At 50.0% G+C, this 7,500-nt stretch overlaps 1 protein-coding gene across 1 annotated transcript in view; it reads right to left on the reverse strand.

Annotated features, from left to right (window-relative positions):
* Window positions 1-7,500, reverse strand: part of sgk1 (serum/glucocorticoid regulated kinase 1) — a 78,471-nt gene that overhangs the window by 24,261 nt on the left and 46,710 nt on the right.

A 7,500-nucleotide genomic window follows, 5' to 3' on the forward strand; every position in this document is an offset into this window, starting at 1 on the left:
CCTGTAATTTTCATCATAGGTACACTTCAACTATGACAGACAAAATGAGGGAAAAAAATCCAGAAAATCACTTTGTAGGATTTTGAATGAATTGATTTGCAAATTATGGTGGAAATTAAAAATAATATATATATATATATATATATATAGTAAACAACGAATTAAAGTCAATAGCCTACAGTAGCCTCACCTGGTATATATATCCCACACAGACAGACAGGGGTCCCACACAGACAGGGGTCCAACACAGACAGGGGTCCAACACAGACAGACAGGGGTCCAACACAGACAGGGGTCCAACACAGACAGGGGTACAACACACAGATAGGGTTCCAACACACACACAGACAGGGGTCCAACACAGACAGGGGTCCCACACAGACAGGGGTCCAACACACAGACAGGGGTCCAACACAGACAGGGGTCCAACACACAGACAGGGGTCCAACACAGATTGGGGTCCCACACAGACAGACAGGGGTACAACACACAGACAGGGGTCCAAAACACAGACAGGGGTCCAACACACAGACAGGGGTCCAACACAGACAGGGGACTAAAACACACAGACAGGGGTCCAACACAGACAGGGGTCCAACACAGACAGGGGTCCAACACAGACAGACAGGGATCAGACAGAGTTCCCACACAGACAGACAGGGGTTCAACATACAGACAGACAAGGGTCCAACACAGACAGGGGTCCAATACACAGACAGGGGTCCAACACAGACAGACAGGGGCCCAACACAGACAGACAGACAGGGGTCCAACACAGACAGACAGGGGTCCAACACACAGACAGGGGTCCCAGACAGACAGGGGTCCCACACAGACAGACAGGGGTCCAACACAGACAGGGGTCCAACACAGACAGACAGGGGTTCAACACAGACAGTGGTCCCACACAGACAGGGGTCCAACACAGTGACAGACAGAGACAGACTCATAAGGAGCCTGTACTGCAGAACTGCCTGTGTTAGTGTATCAGTAAGAAATACAGCAATATCCCATCAGTCCAGATGAACTTTACTCTCTGGCCATTTTTCTATTTAACTTCTGGATTAAACCGGCTCCCAATGACGCATGTTCTCTGACATACAAAAGACTAGGAGGAGGGAGGCTATCGGAGGGGGGGGGGAGAGGCCAGACGCCAAGAAAGGCCTCTGGAAAGTACAAACTGGAGGGTAGTTGCTCTCCTAGTCTTCTCCTACATTCAGCTCCCGAAACCAGTGGGAAAGGGCAAAGATGGGGGGTTGGGGGGTGGGGGCAGGCATCAAAGAAATAGGCCATTGATTGTTATATATTTTCCGCACAACGAACGGAACACCCCCCTTCAAAAACTCCAGTCTCCAAACACACCGCTATAGATGATTTAATTAAGGTACTATGATAAGTTATTTATTTTGATCGGAGAGAGTGTGCTCTGCAGATTCAGAATGTCACTGTTATACATAATGAATATTTGGAACACTGGGGAAGTCTGTGTCGGTCCCGCCCCCCTCACTTACTTTTATCTGATGTCGGAGACGGTCCCGCCCCCCTCACTAACTTTTATCTGATGTCGGAGACGGTCCCGCCCCCCTCACTTACTTTTATCTGATGTCGGAGACGGTCCCGCCCCCCTCACTTACTTTTATCTAATGTCGGAGACGGTCCCGCCCCCCTCACTTACTTTTTTAACTAGGCAAGTCAGTTAAGAACAAATTCTTATTTTCAATGACGGCCTAGGAACAGTGGGTTAACTGCCTGTTCAGGGGCAGAACGACAGATTTGTACCTTGTCAGCTCGGGGATTTGAACTTGTTACTAGTCCAAAGCTCTAACCACTAGGCTACCCTGCCACCCCTCCACTCTAACCACTAGGCTACCCTGCCACCCCTCCACTCTAACCACTAGGCTACCCTGCCACCCCTACACTCTAACCACTAGGCTACCCTGCCACCCCTCCACTCTAACCACTAGTCTACCCTGCCGCCTCTACACTCTAACCACTAGGCTACCCTGCCACCCCTCCACTCTAACTACTGGGAGGAATCCTCACTGTCAGTATATTGAACATGATTTAGGCATCAGAAAGGGGTGTCTTCATTTCAAGATCTCAGCTTGGAGAGGAGAAAGCCTCGTGAGTTATTGGTCAGTCACGTGTTGTTATTAAGAACCGAAACGTTTAATGAGGAATGAATGATGTAAATCATGCAAATATAACTTGTCTATGTGTAAGCAGTGTGTAGTAAAACGCCAAATGGATCTACCTCCTGGTCCTCTTCCCCTGTCTTACCCACCAAGGGTAGAGACAGAGATGACCTCGCCTACTGAAATACCGGATTGGGTAAAGCCACCAGAAGACGATTCAAGCCAACCAACTAGTGAACCTGACTGGTGTCAGGAAGAATCACCCTCTGCCTCAAGTGACACCTCTGAATGGGAACAGCTGATAGACTCATTGCTGATAGAGTAGGGCACTGTCATAACCAGAGGCCCATATATGCACACTGTAAGAAAAGTGTTTCCTCATTGTTGCTAGAGTAATGGGCTCTGTAAACAGAGGCCCATATATGCACTGTAAGAAAAGTGTTTCCTCATTGTTGATAGAGTAATAGGCTCTGTCATAACCAGAGGCCCATGCATAAGAAAATGCACTGTAAGAAAAGTAAGAAAAGTGTTTCTCATTGTTGTAAGATAGGCTCTGTCATAACCAGAGGCCCATATATGCACTGTAAGAAAAGTGTTTCCTGGGGAACCCTCTCTGCTCTGGGAGGAGCAGCAGATCGGGTGCAGAGAGTCAAAAGGTATATAAAGAGACATTTGCCATTACTTTGGCACTGACTTCTTGAATTCTGAATTCATTTAGACAACCATTTGACTTCGGGTAAATTGACACCTGACTCAAATTACTTAAGATTCTAACTTGTTGGATCTGAGAAGTGCTTCTCCGATATACCGTTTAACTATCGATCAGCTGTTTTGTCGCTTTGCGCCAGGTACGTGGGTGCTGATGCAAATATATCCAGAGAGTTCTTTGTAGCCTCTCGATTGAGCTCAGTATCGTGACCTCGTTGCGAGCCACTGACACTGCGGTAGTTCAACGGGGTTGAGAGCACTCTAGTCCTTAAGGTTATCCCTTGCTTTCTCTTATGGATGTCTGAATTGACCCTGTGGTTTTGCGCCAGGTACGTGGGTGCTGATGCAAATATATCCAGAGAGTTCTCTGTAGCCTCTCGATTGAGCTCAGTATCGCGACCTCGTTGCGGACACAGACTTTTTTGAATATTCCATTTGGGGCAGGGAATCACCAGCGGGTTCTCTCATCCGAGCCAAACTTGAATCTCTCAATTTAGTAAAGCACCGACTCCAAGTCAACCTCTCAGCCAGTAGAGGGGAGTCGCTACTAACTAAATTCTTAACAGAACTCTGACCGATTGAAACTCTGCTCCTGATCTCGTGGGTCTCCTCGTCATCTCTCAAAGGTAATTAAATAACTATTACAAGTATTTAATATAGAGATAAGTGTTATCATTGTACCAGGCATTTTATAAGAGCATTAAGTCAATTGCATGTTTTTGATTAACGCTGTGTGTGACCGAGTAACAATTGTGTATTTTGAAGTGTGTTTGATTGTAAAAGACAAAAAACAGTGTTTTCAAAAATAAACGGTAGTCTTATTTTGTCTCGAGTAAACGGTTCTCTCAAAGACAGTTAACGGCACGGGAGATAACAACTCTGACACTCCCCGCTACCGGGACACTGGAAACGGAGATCAGTGCTCTATGACAGAATGAGTTACCATTAAAAGACAAAGAGGAAGGTGTGTCCAGTAGTGATTCATTTAATTGTCTTATCGATCTATCTAAGTTTTATTTTCCAAGCGATACATAGCCGACGGGCAGAGTAGTGAGACTAAGTTGACTAAAGGTCTTCACACTTTAAACTAGATACATCACAGAGGGGAAACACTCAACCACAGGGAAATCATACAGAGACTGGTAGGACTAGTGCTTAATAATAACTCAAGGACCAATTAGTGGTGAAACAAAGAGTCTAGAGGATAAAGGTGGGGTTCACCCATCCCAGCTAGAGCTAGACCGTTGAGAGTGACAAGGCAAAAGACCTCTCTACGCGGACAACGCTTCAATATAGAAAGAGAGGCAGGGCTACGCGAGCGGTCCTGGTTATACCGAGATAACCTGAAGTATCTATAGTGCCCTGTCCAATCCAGGGAACGGAACGCTAACCACCTCTAGCAACCCCGCTGCCGGCCAAGGGGCGGGGCTGAAGGTTTCGTATCGCGACAAGTGAATCAGAGCACTAACGGGACTGCCCCGGCGGAGCTCCTGACAGACGTGTACTAATACGGTGCATTGAGTTGGTTGGAACCTTTCCCAGCTTGCTGATAATACAGAATGATTCTTTTAAGATTGACTTCAGGTGTCCCTGGGGGTAATTTCCACAACATGTCATTGGAGATAATTACAGTTTTTTTTCTGTATAGAAAATTCTTAGGTGGGTAATCCAAGTAGTAATTTTTTGGGATGGAAGAACACTTTCAATGTCAACTTAAACAACCAAAACCAGATAGAAAACATGCCAAAAATATATTGACGTAAGGAGTCACATCCCAGTAGAGGGTCTCCCTGCCTGGCCTGATGTAAGGAGTCCTATCCCATATCCCAGTAGAGGGTCTCCCTGCCTGGCGTGATGTAAGGAGTCACATCCCAGTAGAGGGTCTCCCTGGCTGGCCTGATGTAAGGAGTCACATCCCAGTAGAGGGTCTCCCTGCCTGGCGTGATGTAAGGAGTCACATCCCAGTAGAGGGTCTCACTGCCTGTTCTGACATAAGGAGTCACATCCCAGTAGAGGGTCTCCCTGCCTGGCCTGATGTAAGGAGTCATATCCCAGTAGAGGGTCTCCCTGGCTGGCCTGATGTAAGGAGTCATATCCCAGTAGAGGGTCTCCCTGCCTGGCCTGATGTAAGGAGTCATATCCCAGTAGAGGGTCTCCCTGCCTGGCCTGATGTAAGGAGTCATATCCCAGTAGAGGGTCTCCCTGGCTGGCCTGATGTAAGGAGTCATATCCCAGTAGATGGTCTCACTGACTGGCCTGTACCAGCTAGTACCAGTCAATCAGTACCAGTCAGTACCAGTCAGTCAGTACCAGCCAGTACCAGTCAGTCAGTACCAGTCAGTCAGTACCAGTCAGTACCAGTCAGTCAGTACCAGTCAGTCAGTACCAGTCAGTCAGTACCAGTCAGTACCAGTCAGTCAGTACCAGTCAGTACCAGTCAGTCAATACCAGTCAGTACCAGTCAGCCAGTACCAGTCAGTCAGTACCAGTCAGCCAGTACCAGTCAGTCAGTACCAGTCAGTCACTACCAGTCAGTACCAGTCAGCCAGTACCAGTCAGTCAGTACCAGTCAGTCACTACCAGTCAATCAGTACCAGTCAGCCAGTACCAGTCAGTACCAGTCAGTCAGTACCAGTCAGCCAGTACCAGTCAATCAGTACCAGTCAGCCAGTACCAGTCAGTACCAGTCAGCCAGTACCAGCTAGTACCAGTCAATCAGTACCAGTCAGTCAATACCAGCCAGTACCAGTCAGTCAGTACCAGTCAGTACCCGTCAGCCAGTACCAGTCAGCCAGTACCAGCCAGTACCAGTCAGTCAGTACCAGTCACTACCAGTCAGTCAGTACCAGTCAGCCAGTACCAGTCAGTACCAGTCAGTCAGTACCAGTCAGTCAGTACCAGTCAGTACCAGTCAGTCAGTACCAGTCAGTCATTACCAGCCAGTCAGTACCAGTCAGTACCAGTCAGTCAGTACCAGTCAGTACCAGTCAGTCAGTACCAGTCAGTACCAGTCAGTACCAGTCAGTACCAGTCAGTCAGTACCAGTCAGTCAGTACCAGTCAGTACCAGTCAGTCAGTACCAGTCAGCCAGTACCAGTCACTACCAGTCAGTCAGTACCAGTCAGTCAGTACCAGTCAGGCAGTACCAGTCAGCCAGTACCAGTCAGCCAGTACCAGTCAGGCAGTACCAGTCAGTCAGTACCAGTCAGTCAGTCAGTACCAGTCAGTACCAGTCAGTACCAGTCAGTCAGTACCAGTCAGTCAGTACCAGTCAGCCAGTACCAGTCAGTACCAGTCAGTCAGTACCAGTCAGTCAGTACCAGTCAGTACCAGTCAGCCAGTACCAGTCAGTCAGTACCAGTCAGTACCAGTCAGTCAGTACCAGTCAGTCAGTATCAGTCAGTCAGTACCAGTCAGCCAGTACCAGTCAGTACCAGTCAGTCAGTACCAGTCAGTCAGTACCAGTCAGCCAGTACCAGTCAGTCAGTACCAGCCAGTACCAGTCAGTACCAGTCAGTACCAGTCAGTACCAGTCAGCCAGTACCAGCCAGTCAGTACCAGCCAGTACCAGTCAGTACCAGTCAGTACCAGCCAGTACCAGTCAGTACCAGTCAGTACCAGTCAGTACCAGTCAGCCAGTACCAGTCAGCCAGTACCAGCCAGTACCAGTCAGTACCAGTCAGTACCAGTCAGCCAGTACCAGCCAGTACCAGTCAGTACCAGTCAGTACTGGTACTGACTGGAGAGGAGGGGAGGAGGGGAGAGCAGAGGGTGAGAGGAGGGGAAAGGAGAGGGTGAGAGGAGGGGAGAGGAGAGGAGGGGAGGAGGGGAGAGCAGAGGTTGAGAGGAGGGGAAAGGAGAGGGTGAGAGGAGGAGAAAGGAGAGGGTGAGAGGAGGGGAAAGGAGAGGGTGAGGGGAGAGGGTGAGAGGAGGGAGAGGGTGAGAGGAGGGGAGAGGAAAGGAAAGGGTGAGAGGAGGGGAGAGGAAAGGAGAGGGTGAGGGGAGAGCAGATGGTGAGAGGAGAGGAGAGGGTGAGAGAAGGGGAGAGCAGAGGGTGAGAGGAGGGGAAAGGAGAGGGTGAGAGGAGGGGAGAGCACAGGGTGAGAGGAGGGGAAAGGAATGGAGAGGGTGAGGGGAGAGCAGAGGGTGAGAGGAGGGTGAGAGGAGAGGGTGAGATGAGGGGAGAGCAGAGGGTGAGAGGAGGGGAGAGCAGAGGGTGAGAGGGGGGGAAAGGAGAGGGTGAGAGGAGGGGAGAGGAGAGGGTGAGAGGATGGGAGAGGAGAGGGTGAGAGGAGAGGGGAGGAGAGGGTGAGAGGAGGGGAGAGCAGAGGGTGAGAGGAGAGGGTGAGAGGAGGGGAGAGGAGAGGGTGAGAGGAGGGGAGAGCAGAGGGTGAGAGGAGAGGGGAGGAGAGGGTGAGAGGAGGGGAGAGCAGAGGGTGAGAGGAGGGGAGAGGAGAGGGTGAGAGGAGGGGAGAGGAGAGGGTGAGAGGAGGGGAGAGGAAAGGAGAGGGTGAGAGGAGGAGATAGCAGAGGAGGGGAGGAGGGGAGAGGAAAGGAGTGGGTGAGGGGAGGGGAGAGGAGAGGGTGAGAGGAGGGGAGAGCAGAGGGTGAGAAGAGGGGAGAGGAGAGGGTGAGAGGAGGGGAGAGGAAAGGAGAG

Source organism: Oncorhynchus gorbuscha, linkage group LG14, assembly GCF_021184085.1.
Source record: "Oncorhynchus gorbuscha isolate QuinsamMale2020 ecotype Even-year linkage group LG14, OgorEven_v1.0, whole genome shotgun sequence".
Taxonomy (NCBI): domain Eukaryota; kingdom Metazoa; phylum Chordata; class Actinopteri; order Salmoniformes; family Salmonidae; genus Oncorhynchus; species Oncorhynchus gorbuscha.